This window comes from Nomascus leucogenys, chromosome 5, assembly GCF_006542625.1.
Source record: "Nomascus leucogenys isolate Asia chromosome 5, Asia_NLE_v1, whole genome shotgun sequence".
Taxonomy (NCBI): Eukaryota; Metazoa; Chordata; class Mammalia; order Primates; family Hylobatidae; genus Nomascus; species Nomascus leucogenys.
Window position 1 is genome coordinate 56,605,300 of NC_044385.1, and position 15,863 is coordinate 56,621,162.

Here is a 15,863-nt window from a genome sequence, read left to right on the forward strand (position 1 = left end):
TAGACTTGTACACCCATTTCAAGGATTCTCTGGCCGAGAGCAGGCAAGTCCATCCCTTATCTACTCAGATATCAAAGAGAAAGCCCTCTTGCTACCCACCTCTACCCAAGTCAAGATTTGACACAGATCCCCTTCCTCTATTCTCTGACCCTGTTTCCTGTTCTGGTCCCTAGGAGTTTACTGGCTAGGGAGGAGAGCCTCCTCTCCCTGCCCCACCAGCCCCAGTTAGGGAGCCCACCACTGGGTCTTTCTCTACCACTCCTCTCTCTTCCTCAGCCCCTTGCCCTGGCCAGACACTCCCATATTAAGTGCTCCTGGGCGAGGGGGATGGCTGGGGTTCCATGATTGCCCTGGAAGCAAAGTTGACAGCAAAAGGAGGGAAGGGGGTGATAGCCCACTACTGCCCCTCCCCAGGTATACTGGGATTGAAACCCCAACCTGCTTGGGGCACCAGAAGCTGGCTGTTCTGGCTCTTCCTTTTTCTTCCATTCTACTCTCCCTTCCTTCTTGACATCCGTCTAATGTCCTCACTGTCTCCCTGGAGTTGTTGGAGGCCCTGCCTGGTTCCCATGGGTCGGAGGAGCCTGGCCAGGGTCTCCAGAGCACAGGCCCCTGCCTGCCTGCACACATATGTGCACGCGCACACACACACACACACACCACACCTGGCCCTCCACACACACACATCACACTCACAGATACACACATCACACTCAGCCCTCCACACACACACACAACTGGCCCTCCACACACATACACCCACACACACATCACACTCACATTATACTCACACACACATCACACTCAGCCCCCCACCCCCCCCACACACACACACACCCCACCACCAGCCAAGAAAAGAGGAGTCTGGCAAGCCTGAGAAACGGCAGGGGCTGAAGGGGCCACTCCCTGTTTTCGACAGCGCCCTATTCAAGCCCCACTGCCCTCACCCCACCTGCCTCTGAGCGCCGGCTGTACCTGCACACAGGCTTCCTTCCACCCCTCCCCACTACCTTTTATTCCCCCTTCTTTCCCCACCCTACCCCACCCTCATGGAACAGGCTAGAACCAAAACCTCACAGGGATGGTTGAGTGACTTCAGACTCCTTCAATAGGGCTGGAGGGTGGGGAGAGGTTGTTCGCATGAGGGTGGGGGACCTCATAGCCCGCACAGGCTGAGGGCTAAGACAGAAAACCCTCCTCACCCTCCACTCTGAGGAGTGCCAGGTCCTGCCTTGTGTGGCTAGGCAAGAGTTAATGCTTTTAAGTCCGTGTGAGGGCAGCTCACGCCAAGGTTCCCCTCCCTGTCTAGCCTTTCCTAGGCGCCAGGGCCAAAGCAGGAGGCCCCATGAGTCCGGGCAATCCCCCTACCCCCACCCCCAGAGCCCGCCAGGGGGTCCGTGGGGCCCACTCAGTTGTCATCATGAAAGGGCATCAGCCCAGTCTGACACATTTGCACAACCACTCCTCCTGCCAGATCTCCTCTTAGTGCTGGTCAAACCGTGACTCCTCTTGGTCTTCCGTGGAAACAAACACTGATGACATTTCTGTTTCACTATCTGGAAATATTAGATGTATTTTAAATCCTTTTCATCCTGATGACAAAAGTGATACACATTGTTGTATTACTCTTAGAGACTACAAAAATAAGAAAATGAATATGAGCCACGATCTTTAAAATAAAAAAATAAAAAAATAAAGAAGTCATGGCTGGGAGTGGTGGCTCACGCCTGTAATCCCAGCACTTTGGGAGGCCAAGGCGGGTGGATCACCTGAGGTCGGGAGTTCGAGACCAGCCTGACCAACATGGAGAAATCCCGTCTCTACTAAAAATACAAAAAATTAGCCAGGCATGGTAGCGCATGCCTGTAATCCCAGCTACTCAGGAGGCTGAGGCAGGAGAATCGCTTGAACCCGGGAGGCGGATGTTGCGGTGAGCTGAGATGGCACCATTGCCCACTCCAGCCTGGCCAACAAGAGTGAAACTCCGTCTCAAAAAAAAAAAAAAAGTCAACAAAGGATATTGACCACCCCCAGCTACAGAAGCTGGAGTTGGAGCTGCTCTGCCTGCTGCACCTCCTCTAACTCAGCACCTGCCCTGCATGCTGGACTTACAAGAAAACCTTCAAATGGCTAGTCCTGGACCCCCACAGCACCTGCCTGCCTCTGCACCAACTCAGCACAGGACCTGAGTCTGCATCAGGGCACCACCAGCCATACCTGGGAGCAGGCCCTGCCCCGAGGTTCCTCACCCCTTTTGTTGGGGGATGGGAGGGGGCGGGACCAAGGCCCTCTGGGAACTAGTTCTCACCCCATCTTGTTCCACAGGCTGCACATTCCATTCTGAGTCAAGCAGGGGGCGGGGACTGGGGGAGGTAAGGCAGAGGGGAGGAGAACAGTCTGGCCTCCTCTGGGGCGGATCCCCCAGGGAGCTCCGGGCTTGGCAGGCAGGGATTACGACCAAAACCACCAGAGCGGGAGGGGAGCCAGGACGGCTCCTGCCCAGTCTGTGGCCCCTTCCCCTCTCTCCTCTCAAGCCAAAACACTGACACCCTAGCTTGGACATGTCCCCAGAAGACACAGGGGGACAATGTGGGGGGTAACACTAATACCCCTCCCCCCAACCCTGCCCCAATCCCTTGGGCAGTTTATGGGGCTTCATGCCAAGGCTATTTAAATGCTAAGGCCACCGCTGGGGAGAGAGTGGAGGGAACTGAATTCCAAATTTGATGACTTCCCAGTGTCAGACTTCCTGTGACCAAAAGGGCCTGGGTATCCAAAGCTATTTGGGAAGAAAGGTGGCAGCTGGAGATACTGTCCCCACTTCTTCCTTCTTTTCCTCTACTATGCCACACACATTCCTCTCCCCCAAAAAACACCCCTGGCTGAAGCCCTCAACATGTGGGTACACATCTCGGGACGTCTCCTAGCTGTGCACACCCTGTGCGCACTCAGGACTCTGAGATACCAGGCCACACACACAACACATCCTGCAGCTTTGGTTTGCCCATGGATGACCTTAGGAGGAGGCAGGGGAAACCTCAGCCACTTCCTCCTCACCCTCACAGCCTCTAGGAGGTCTGACCACGGCTGCTGTTCCATCTGAGACCATCGAGGTCCTCCCTGACAGCACCACAATGTGCTTTTGCCAGGAGTGAGCAGGGAGGCAGGCCTCAGGGCCTTCCTAAAGCAAGAAGGACCCCCTGCCACCCACTAAGGCAGGAGAGCCACCTGGAGTAGCAGCTGGTAGCTACAAGGTGCTGTGAGGCCAGGCTCGGTGGTTCTCGCCTGTAATCCCAGCACTTCGGGAGGCTGAGGCGGGCGGATCACCTGAGGTCGGGAGTTGGAGACCAGCCATGGCCAACATGGTGAAACCCCATCTCTCCTAAAAATACAAAAATTAGCCGGGCATGGTGGCGCATGCCTGTAATCCCAGCTACTCAGGAGGCTGAGGCAGGAAAATTGTTTGAATCCAGAAGGTGGAGGTTGCAGTAAGCCAAGATCGCACCACTGCACTCAGGCCTGGGGGACAGAACAAGACTGTCTCAAAAAAAAAAAAAAAAAAAAAAAAAAAGGTTCTATGCTGTGGACCACACAGGCTGGACGGAAATCTTTTTTTTTTTTTTTTTTTATTTGAGATAGAGTCTTGCTCTGTCACCCAGGCTGGAGTGCAGTGGCTCGATCTTGGCCCCGGGTTCACACCATTCTCCTGCCTCCGCCTCCCCAGCAGCTGGGACTACAGGCACACGCCTCCACGCCCGGCTAATTTTTTGTATTTCTAGTAGAGACAGGGTTTCACCGTGTTAGCCAGGATGGTCTCGATCTCCTGACCTCGTGATCCGCCCGCCTCAGCCTCCCAAAGTGCTGGGATTACAGGCATAAGCCACCGTGCCCGGCCCAAAAATCTTTTCCTAGGGGAACTTCATCACCTAGGCTTCATCACCATGGGACTTTAATCTGGGTCCATGGCGTACAGCAAGTGCTCTTAGGAGGGAACTACCATATCTCTGCTCCTCAGAGAAAGTATTTGCATTTTTTAAAAAGCAGTCACTCTTGATCAGAGAAGCTGACAGAGGTCAGAGGAACCCTGCTGAGCTGGCCTATAGCAATCTCTGAATCAAGTCTTCCCAAGAACTAAGGAAGGGCCAGTCAAAAGGGGGGTAGTCACCGAGGCAAAGACCACCATCGAGAGCATGCCTTCCTGCTTCGGGGCAGGGAGCTGACAGGAGAGGGAAAGCAATCCTCCATGGGTCTAGTTCCCCATCTGGTAAAAGGCACTGTGATGGCCTCCCTGGCTGACACATCCGGGTTCCAGAAAAGGGACTAGCAAAGGGTGAGGACCGCAACGAGTTCAGGCAGGAGCGAGCCCTCTTAAGCAAACACTGAGCACAAAAATAACTCCCATTCAAAGCACGATTTACTGTGTGCCTGGCCGGCCCTCCCAGCACAGAGCCCTTTTCAAACACTCAGCTTCACCCCTGAATGTGGCTGGGGGAGGGGGCTCAGGAGCACAGCTGCATTTGAATTCCACTTTTTCCGGTGGTGTCAGCTTCCTGGAGACTTACCCAGGGGAGCTGCCCAATAAGGACCAATCTCAAAGCACCCCCGGAGAGGAGAAAACCTTTGTAGAATCCAGTGTCAGCCTCTCAAGGGCAAGGACACCTAGATCCCTTGGTGGAATAGGCCTAGCTCAACCAACACTTGTCTGGCAACAGCAAACCCCAGAGCTCTTACCATTCATGGAGCGCTGCTGCTGCAGACATCATCAGCCATTAGCCTCCCAACAGTTCTAAGAGGAAGGTATTGGCCGGGGGCGGTGGCTCACACCTGTAATCCCAGCACTTTGGGAGGCCAAGGCGGGCGGATCACCTGAGGTCAGGAGTCCAAGACCAACCTGGCCAACATGGCAAAACCTCGTCTCTACCAAAAATACAAAAATTAGCCGGGTGTGGTGGCAGGCACCTGTAATCCCAGCGACTCGGGAGGCTGAGGCAGGAATCGCTTGAACCTGGGAGGCAGAGGTTGCAGTGAGCTGAGATCACGTGCTGCATGACGAGTGAGACTCTGTCGCCAAAAAAAAAAAAAAAAAAAAAAAAATTAGCCAGACGTGGTGGCAGGTGCCTATAATCCCAGCTACTCAAGAGGCTGAGGCAGAAGAATCACTTGAACCCGGGAGGCGGAGGTTGCAGTGAGCTGAGATCGCACCATTGCATTCCAGCCCAGGCAACAAAATCGAAACTCCATCGATGGGGGGGGAGAAGGTATTATCACTGTTACCGTCCCATTTCACAGGAGGCAAAACAGAGGCTTGGAGATGTTAGGGGACAAAGATTTCTCCTGGCCCTAAATCCTTCTCACTGTGGATGTGTTTTCCTAAGTCTGCCAATTACCACAGTAGCAAAATGCCCACTATGGGAATCTCCTACCAGAAGGAATGACGGGAATAAGGGTGCAGGTGGAACGTGAGGTATTTTCCAGAGCCAAGGCAGCACTGAACATCATCCATGACTGACCCTGGCACTCTTGATCACAAAATCTGAGTTGGAGGTGGAAAGCCCTCCCCAAGCAAGTCTAATCCAAGTCATCAAGTCAGCCTCCTAACTTGCCTGATTCCATCCTTGCTCCCCTTGAAGCTCTTCACTACTTAGCAGCCAAAGTGATCTGTCTTTTGTACATTTTTTTCACTTATGAAAGTAATTTGGGGCAGGCATGGTAGCTCACGCCTGTAATCCCAGCACTTTGGGAGGCCGAGGTGGGCAGATCATGAGGTCAGGAGATCGAGACCACCCTGGCTAACATGGTGAAACTCTGCCTCTACTAAAAATACAAAAAATTAGCCGGGCATGGTGGTGGGCACCCGCAGTCCCAGCAACTCAAGAGGCTGAGGCAGGAGAATGGCGTGAACCTGGGAGGCAGAGCTTGCAGTGAGCTGAGATTGTGCCACTGCACTCCAGCCTGGGTGACAGAGCAAGACTCTGTTTCAAAAAAAAAAAAAAGAAAGTAATTTGGCCGGGTGCTGTGGCTCACACCTAGAATCCCAGCACTTTGGGAGGCCGAGGAGGGCGGGATCATTTGAGGTCAGGAGTTCGAGACCAGCCAAACCAACATGGTGAAACGCCGTCTCTACTAAAAATACAAAAAAATTAGCCAGGTGTGGTGGCACACACCTGTAGTCCCAGTTACTCGGGAGGCTGAGGCAGGAGAATTGCTTGAACTCAGGAGGTGGAGGTTGCAGTGAGCCAAGATCACACCACTGCACTCCAGTCTGGGCAACAGAGTGAGAGTCTATCTCAAAACAAACAAACAAACAAGCAAACGAACAAACAAAAGTAATTCACGACCATTGTAGAAAAGTGAAAAAACAATTGGAAGATAAAGAAGGCAATTAAAACCATCCATACGTCCAGTATCCAGAGCTAACCTCTGTAAATATTCTGATGCATCCTCCCAGATTCTGTCCTTGTGTGTGTGCACGATGGCCATGTGTATACTTACAATTCTCTGTACAAGATTAAGATTGTACCCTGTAGTTTTATATCCTGATTTTTTCAATTCTTATGTAATTTTCCAGGTTATAAACTGTTCTTTGTTAACCACGTTTTTGGGAGGTTTTGGGGGATGGTTTGTATACCCACCTGGTACTAAATTCAGAAAGGACAAAAGGGTCTACAGCAAAAACAATCTTTTCTCCATCCCATCCCTCAGCCACCATTTGCCTCCCTCAGGGCAACTATGATTACCGTTTCTTGTGTCCCAAATAATCTTTTAAAATCATAGAGCAGATCATGTCACTCCCCTACTTAAAACTCTCTGATGGATGCATCGCCTGCAATAAAATCAAGGCTCCTAACCAGTCTTACCAGGCTTTGGCTCTCCTCTGATTTCTCCAGTCTCTCCTCTTCAGCCACATAGCTGTTGCCCCTGTTCTGGCCTCGGGGGGTTTCATTTACTATTCCCTCTGCCAGCAATCCCCTGTCTCCAGGTCTTTATGCAGCTGGCTCCTCATCCTTCAAGGCCTGGGCTGAGCTATCCTCTCCCCCGGGGTGGCCTTCACTGGCCTCCCAATCTAGGGCCACCACTGCCTGACCTACATATGTTTTCTATCACATCACCCTGTGGTATTTCTTTCACATTGCGTGTCATAATCTGATAGTCTTGGTTACTTAAAAGTATTTACTGCCTGTCTCCCCACAATGGAAAGAAGTCTCTTTGAAGGCAGGCACGCTGCCTGTCTTGTTCTCCCCTGTTATCCCACTGCGTAGCACAGGCCCTGGCACATAGCAGGCGGTCAACAATTTCTGTTGAAGGAATGAATGGGGTGACTGCAGTGCCGGTTGTCACAACTAAAATCTGCCAATGGCAGGATCTCCAACACGAAGAAGCAAGCTTCTGGCCATCCTCCCCCATGCCTGGGGTGGAGGTTGGAGGGTCTGAGAAAGGAGGACAGGAGCCTGTTGTCCAAGGCAGTGTGGCTGGGCAGCAGCACCCTGTTCTTCCTCCTGGTTGCTCAGCTCGCCCCTTACCTGTGCTATGCATTTGCAGAGTCCTGAATCAGACAAGGAACTTGTGACAAACCCAAATTCCTAGAAAATCCTCCAACTGCAAGTGGAAAGTTGGAGGTGACACTTCTGCCCCTCACCCCAAATCCCACATCCAGTCTACCCAAGCAGCTGTGCTATTCCAGGTTCCCAAGTGAGCCCAGCAGCAGGAGACACAGACACTACTCAGGGAGCAGGGCTCCTCCTGGGACAGTCCCAGCCCATTCCACATGACTCTTCCCCTGGGCCCCAGACACCTGACGGGCTCTTCGCTCTGGAAATTCACCCAGCCCCAGAGACACAAATGCACCCCCAATCCTGATCCAGCAGCCCAGGCTGAGGACGCTTAAGAGACACCCTTTTAGAGACAATTCCTTCCTGGGACCTGATTTCCATGGAGAGAACACTGCATTTGAGCCAAGATTGATTTTTTAAGAACGAGGAAAGGAGGGAATGAAATGCTTTCACAAAAGTTGTGAAGGGGAAGGAAACAAGAAAAAGAAAAAAGACTCGAGAAGATGGCACTAGACAAGGAGTAAGAAGGATACGTTTGATCTGAGGGGCTGGAATCAGGAAAGGGTGGGAGAGAGTACAAGATCTCCTCCTCTCCAGAAGTGGGCAATACTATAATTGATTAGTTGAGCACAATCGCCAAGTGCTCTTCTGGGCTCTGTACAAGGTCAGTTAAGTAATAATGGCAATAACAGCTAATATTTATCTAGCACTTATTATGTGCCAGGCACTGTTCTCAGTTTCACTTTATTAAGCCTTTTAATCCTCAAGACAACCCCATGAAGCGTTCACATTAACCCTATTTTATGACTGAGGAAACTGAGGCACAGAGGTTAAGTTAAATTGCCCAGAGTCACACTGCCAGTGGCATCCGGGATCTAACTCCAGCTCCAGGACTCTTAACCACTAGGCCATATTTGGCCCTCAATGATCCAGGTAGGTGGGTCCCTACCCCCCTGGAGATCATGCCTTCCAAACCAGTATCCCCCAAACGATCACGACATGCCAGTTTCAAAGATGGGTGCATAACTCTGCCCATTTCGCACGCGGGAAAGTCCAAACCCACGCTGCTCATCGATGGGGAACTGGAATCCAAATGTGCTGAATCCTGGCATCTTGCGAAGCGCTTTCTAATGAAGCACAGCGGAAACAGGGGTCAGCCTCAGGCCCTGACTCGCGACTGCGCCGAGGCGCGGATTATGGAGTCGGGGATCCGGGGAGCCACGAAGTGGGGGAGCCGGAGAGCTGGAGCTAGCGGGCTGGCGCCGCTTGGGACGAGTTCGAAAGCAGAACCGCGGTAGGCAGGGAGACCGCCCCAAGCCCAGGGCAGAGAGCAGAGGGCAGAGAGCGGCCTGGCTCGACGGACAGCGCCGCCCGGCTGGAACCGAGCTTGCCTCCCTGGACTGCAAAACGAGCAGAGTTATGCACCCATCTTTGAAACTGGCATGTCGTGTTCCTTTGGGGGATACTGGTTTGGAAGGCATGAACTCCGGGAGGTAGGGACCCACCTACTTGGACTGCTGAGAGCCAAGTATAGCCTAGTGGTCAAGAGCCAGCGGCATCGTCTCTGGCCGTCTTTGGCCAGACCCCTTCACCAGCGCCAGCGCCAGCGCCGAGGCGTCCTGCCCGGAAATTCCCAGAGAGTCAAAGCAAACTTCCCAGGAAAACTCTTCGGCTTCCTCCAATCCTCTGTCACCGAGGCGGCTGCCAAGAGCGCCGGCGGAGTCTTTGCAGCTGCCGAGGGCCCTCCAGGGCGGGAGCCGCCGCTCCAGCGCTCGGGGTCCTCCCGGAAAGGTCCAGGGCTGAAGTTCAAAATTCACTTCCCGCCCAGGCCCGGCTCACTGCCCCGCCCGGTACTGTCCGGCAACCCCCACGTCTCTTGCCCTCTCCAGCTCCAGTTAAGTCCTGGAGCGCCTCCAGCCTGAAGACCCATGCGGGCAGCTGGGCGAATCCCGCGGGCGATCCCTGCGCGCCTGGGGACGGGAAGCAGCCAGAGCCGGCGTACACACACAACCTTGTGTGTGCGTGTGTGTTTACGTACGGAACGCGCGGGGTGGGAAAACAATGGCGAGCCGCTGGGAACTGGGCGACTACCCGCTCCGCATCTCCCTACCCCTAGGCGCGATCAGCGTTTGCAGCGCAATCGGAATGAAAAGGCTCACCTCCGATATCCCAGGGCGGGAGGTGGGGGTAATAAGAAGCAGCCTGGAGTGGGGGTGGGGGGTGGGACAGAAGCAGCCCGAGCAGAAAACAAACAGGATGCGGCGTCAGTCTGGTCCGCTGGGGAACGACCCTGAAACCGTGGCAAGGAGCGCGCGTCGGTCCCCCAGCACCCCACGCAACCATGGTGGAGGAGCTCTGCGCCTCGTTGCAGGCACCTGAGCCCCACGCGGGACGCGCGCCGGTCGCCTCGGCTTCCCGCTGAGAAATCCTTAAACTAGGCGCATAGTCGGGCTGATGGGAAAGACCTAGTCCTCTGCGGTCGGCGAGGAGCGGGTTGGGGGTGCACCCTAAGCTCGACCCGCGTGGTGAACGCGCGCGCGCGCGCACACACACACACACACAGCCACGCGCTGCCCTAGAGGCTGCCACCCCTCTCCACAAGGACCCAAGTCAGCCAGGGAGGAGCCGCCACTGCCCAGCGTTATTGGGGGTAGGTGAGGGTCCGTCCCTCCTCGAAAAACTTTGCACAGGGTAGAAACTCGCAGGGAAGAGAGCCGGTGGGTGCCCGGAAACGTAGGGGCGCAAGTGTCAAACTTCAGAGGGCTGGGGAAATGGGCGCGACGGCGCGATCATGGCGGGGAGGGGTGCACTTACTACTCAGCCAGGCGCCGGGCTCGGGGCTCGGGGCTCGCGGCTCCGCGCTCCTGCTCCTCCTCAGTGCGGTCCTCGCGGCTGGCAGCCTAGGCTTCCCGCTCACATGCCCCCGCGACGCCGCGGGCGGGCCGGGTTGGGGAGGCTGGGCTGGGAGGGGGCACGCCCCCCGCAGTGGGCCGGAGAGTCGCTGCGGACCCACGGCCACCCTGGGTCCGCGCCCCACGGGGGGCCGCCGTCCCGGGCGGCGAGCTCGGTTCCGGCCGGGCGGCGCCCTCTCCGCCGAGCCGGGCCGCTCTCTGCCCTCTGCCCTCTGCCCTGGGATTGCGGCCGTCTCCCTGCCTTCCGCGGTCCTGCTCTGCGACTCGTCCGACGCGCAGCTGGCCCGCCCTCCCTGCTCTCCGGCTCTCCCGCTCTAAGCTCAGCGCCTCGGCTCTGTTCCGAGTCAGGGCCTACGAGGCTGACCGCTGAGCTCTGGGCTCAGACCCGGGCTCGCCGGTTCTGGGCCTGGGTTCCAGGACCCGTGCTCACACAGTTCAGTTCCAAGCCGGGACTGGAGAAGGGCGCTCGCGGCTCGCTGCTGCGAGGCGACTGGACAGCCTAGAGCAGAAAGAGGGAGGGAGACCGAGAGCGCGCAGGGGGAGGAGGGAGGGAGGGAGGGTGGGGACATGCAGAAGAAGGGAGGGACAGAGAGTTTCCTCCTCCTCCCTGCAGCCGGGTACATCCAGGCATCAACAGCTGGAAACCTCTGTTGGAAAGGGGAAAGCTAAGGTTTACCGGCGGCGGGGAAGGGTGGAGGTGGAGTGAGGGGGTGTAGAGAAGAGAAGAAAGAAGGATTCTGCCCGCTCCCACTGCCCAGGTATGAGGGTCGCTACAGAGAATCTTCGCTCCTTAAAGCAAGACCTAAGAAGTTATTGGTCCAGCTCCAAGCCTCCCACCCCCTCCAAACAGATAGCCTGGACTCGGGTTTTTTAAAAACCCCATTTCTCCAGACCTCCCTTAAGAACCTGATCTCTGCCGGGCGCGGTGGCTCACGCCTGTAATCCCAGCACTTTGGGAGGCCGAGGCGGGCGGATCACGAGGTCAGGAGATGGAGACAATCCTGGCTAACACGGTGAAACCCCGTCTCTACTAAAAATACAAAAAATTAGCCGGGCGTGGTGGCACGCGCCTGTAACCCCCCTACTCGGGAGGCTGAGGCAGGAGAATCGTTTGAACCCGGGAGTCAGAAGTTGCAGTGGGCCGAGATCGCGCCATTGCACTCACTCCTGCCTGGGCGACAGAGCGAAACTCCGTCTCAAAAAAAAAAACAAAACCTGATCTCACCTGTAGCTAGATGGATTCCTGATATCTCCAACCACTCCCTAATCCTGTCATTTGCAGCCTCTCAAATAAATCTTTTCTCCTGTCCCATTGTATGGGAGGGTGGGGGAGAATGGAGAGTTGGTTTCCTTTCATTCAATATATTTATCAAATGTCTATATATGACCGGGCGCAGTGGCTCAGGCCTGTAATCCCAGCACTTTGGGAGGCCAAGGCAGCAGATCACCTGAGGTTGGGAGTTCAAGACCAGCCTGGCCAACATGGTGAAAACCCCTCTGTAATAAAAATACAAAAATTAGCCAGGTGTGGTGGTGCATGCCTGTAATTCCAACTACTCAAGAGGCTGAGGCAGAAGAATTGCTTGAACCCAGGAGGCAGAGGTTGCAGTGAGTGGAGATCGCACCACTGCACTCTAGCCTGGGAGACAGAGTAAGACTCTGTCTCCAAAAAAAAAAAAAAAAAAAGTCTACATATGCCTGGCTTACCTGGGTGCTGGGGACACTAAGACAAATGAGACAGTGTCCTGCCCTGTCTGGATTCTGATTTTGTAAAGGAATGAGTGAATATACCATTGCAGTGAAGTGGAGAGGGCTAAGATAGGGCAGGCAAATGGGCACAGGGCCACCAAAGACACTGGGATATGGGGACTGGAACTTCTTGGGGGAGGTGGCATCTGAAATGGGTCTTGGAAGGACCTGTGGGTGTAGGGCAGATTAAAGGAGTGACAATCATGGACCTACTAATAAGTCTGTGCCCACAGTGTGGGTGGCCAGCATGTGTTCAAAGGTGATGGTCAGCAAGGCTCTCAAGGCCTTCTAAGGGCTCATCCTTGCCCACTGCTTTGCCTGGCTAACTCCTTTTATTCATCTTTTAGGTCTCAGCCTAGACATCAACTTTCCCTGAAGCCTTTCTTGATGGCCATTATCTGGGCCAGGTGCCCCATCTGTGGGCTCTGGAAAAACCCCCACTTGTAAATAACATGGTAACCATTCATTTATCTGTCTCCCCCCTGGACTGTAAGCTCCACAAGGGCAGGGATGTATCTCTCCAGTGTGCCTAGCCAGAGATTGGGAAAGAGCAGGCCCTTCATAAATATTTATTGATCAATACTTGTTGATGGAAGGAAATGGGGAGCCACTGAAGGATTCTAAGCAAGGCCTCAGATGGCATCAATCTAGCTGGAGGTAGGAAGGAGGCCAGTGACCAGACAATAGCAGTGGCCAGGGTAAGAATGATGCAGGCCTGAGCTAAGCTGGGAGTAGGGGGAATGGAAAGGAGAAAACAGGTGGGTGTAAGAGAGTGGGAGAAGCCAACATTAAGGGCCTGATGTTTGGATAACTATGGACGAAGCCATCCTAGAAACCATGAAAGGGTTACCCAAGTTGCCAGGCACGGTGGCTCACGCCTGTAATCCCAGCACTTTGGGAGTCTGAGGCAGGAGGATCACCTGAGGTCGGGAGTTTGAGACCAGCCTGACCAACATGGAGAAACCCCGTCTCTACTAAAAATACAAAATTAGCCGGTCGTGGTGGCGCATGCCTGTAATCCCAGCTAATCGGGAGGCTGAGGCAGCAGAATTGCTTGAACCCTGGGAGGCGGAGGTTGTGGTGAGCTGAGATCGTGCCACTGCACTCCAGCCTGGGCAACAAGAGGGAAACTCCGTCTAAAAAAAAAAAAAAAAAAAAAAGGGTACCCAAGTGCCATCAAGCCTTTCCTCCTCCCAGACAACATGCCTGTGTTTTCCATATATCTGGTTGTTTTTCTCTGGCCCCTGATCATCTTCAGGGGGGCAACTCGATTGTGGGTGCCTCCCTGTAGCTGTCCTTAGCAACAGCAGATTGAGAGAGGAAGAGCAAAGATCAGCCCTTCCAGTCACTGCCACCAAATTAAGATATAAAATGTCTCCCTACTGGGTCTTAGGCACAATACTGTTTTCCTATAAGATATCTATTTGTACCTTATCCCAATTCTGTGAAGTTGGTGTCATTATCCCCATTTTATCTTATTTTTTAATTTAATTCCATCTCTTTGCAAGTCCCTGAGTACCTGGAATCCCATTTTAGAGATGAGAAAAATGAAGCTCCAGTTAGTGGAGACAGGAAGCTATCTGACTGAAGATTCCAGATTTTCTCTATTACCGCATCATTTCCCAGGAACAACTATCATATTTACACGATGTAACCCAGTCAGCCACTCCTTGAAACACTCACTTCATGAGTCCACACTCTCTTGAGTTCTCCCACCTCACTGGCTGGCTGCTCTTTCCCAGCCACCTTGTTTATGTTCCCTCCTCCATCCCGGTCTCTAGGTGGGCATTCCCTGTGGGCTCTCTCCTACACCCCATTGTCCTTCTACCACCTCTCCCTGGGTAAAATTTTGTCCTTTTCCATAGCTTTAAGTACCAGTGTTGATGATTCTCTCAATTATTTAATATCCAAGACTATTATCCAACCACACACTTGATGTTTCTACCCAAGGGCCTCACAGACATTGTAACCATAATGCGTCCATTGCCTGAGGGCCTGCAAGTCAATACACCAACACCGAGGGTTGCAACAGAAAAAGAATTTTAAACGCAAGGCCGAACAAGGAGAGGAGAGAAAACCTCAAATCAGCTTCTCCAAAGAGTTAGGGGCTAGGGATATTAAGGGGTTTGGAGTGGGCTGAGGTGTGGGGATCACTGTGGATGAGTCGAAGAGTACGGAGAGTCATGGGACAGGGAGATGAAGAAACTGCATTCTCATGCTGATTACGCTCCTCTGTGAGGGTCTTCAAACTGGTGGCATCAGCCATTCTGCTGGAACTCAAGAGCTAAAAACATCTTAAGCAAATCTTAAACAAAAGCCTTATGATTCCAACGTCAGTGATCCTATCTATAGGAACAATGGGGATGCAGATCGATTCTTCAACAAAAGCCTTATGATTCTAACATCAGAAATCCTCTCTATAGGAACAATGGGGATGCAAATGGTCAGTATCTGGTTCTATGGAACTTTTAGCAACAAGGAAGTGCGCCAAAGTGCAACCTAATTATTGCTTTTTCTTTCTTTGTTTCTTTCTTTTTTGAGACAGGGACTTGCTCTGTCACCCAGGCTGGAGTGCAGTGGTGAAGTCAGGGCTCACTGCATCCTCAACTTCCTGGGCTCAAGTGATCCTTCCACCTCAGCCTCCCAAGTAGCTGGGACTACATACACAGGCATGAGCCACCCTGCCTGGCTAATTGTTTTTCATTTTGTGTAGAGACAAGGTCTCACTATGTTGCCCAGGCTAATCTCAAACTCCTGGGCTCAAGTGATCCTCTCGCCTCAGCCTCCCAGAGTGCTGGGATTACAGGCGTGAGCCACCGCACTTGCCCATTAAGGTTAAATTATAACTGTATTTCCGTCCAGAACCTAGCACGTAATACTTGCTAACCCTGTGAGGATGGCTTCCACATCCTGACTCTAACATTGAACCTTTAACCATCATCCCCAACCCAGTACCATTTTCTTTCACATCCAGTAAATGGTACTACCACCTACCTAATGGCTCAAGTCAAAAACCTAGCCATCATCTGTGATTGTTTCTTGCTCATCTAATCAATTTAGTGAGTCGCTGGCCTATCTCCAAAAATATATCCCAATCCATCCATTCCTCTGTCCTTACCACCCCACCCTGGTCCAGGCCACCATTACCTACTGCTCAGCTCCTCTACAACAGCCTCACCTGCAGTGACATCATTTCACTGAGGCTGCTTACATCTGCATGACTTTAATATTTGTTCCAGAAATTTCTTCCCCAGGAAGATAAGACTGTAAACCGGTAAATAACTTCATTATTTCCTTCAGGAACTTCCTGAAAATCAATTTATCTGAACAATAGACTGCTCAAACAGCCCCCTTCTCAGGACAATAGTATGCTTAACTGGGCAAACCAGTAGCTTATCAAACAATTGTTTATTCTTCAAGACCCTCCCTTCACCATGTCCTCCAATCCTAAACTGTTATAAATTTTGCCCAATCCCAATCAGATCCCCATATTGAAAGATCTGGCTTGAACTAGACTTCAAACCCTATAAAAATCTTTTTTTTTTTTTTTGAGACGGAGTCTTGCTCTGTCACTCAGGCTGGAGTGCAGTGGCGCAATCTCGGCTCACTGCAAGCTCCACCTCCCGGGTTCACGCCATTCTCCTACCTCAGC

At 53.0% G+C, this 15,863-nt stretch overlaps 1 protein-coding gene across 1 annotated transcript in view; it reads right to left on the reverse strand.

Moving 5' to 3' along the window:
- The window catches only part of SOX13 (SRY-box transcription factor 13), a 56,774-nt gene extending 45,804 nt beyond the window's left edge, over positions 1-10,970 (reverse strand). Inside the window, exon 1 of the mRNA XM_003273149.4 lies at positions 10,365-10,970. The gene's annotated coding sequence lies outside the window, so the exon portion shown is untranslated. The remainder of the gene's footprint in view (positions 1-10,364) is intronic.
- Between the last annotated feature and the right edge of the window lie 4,893 nt (positions 10,971-15,863).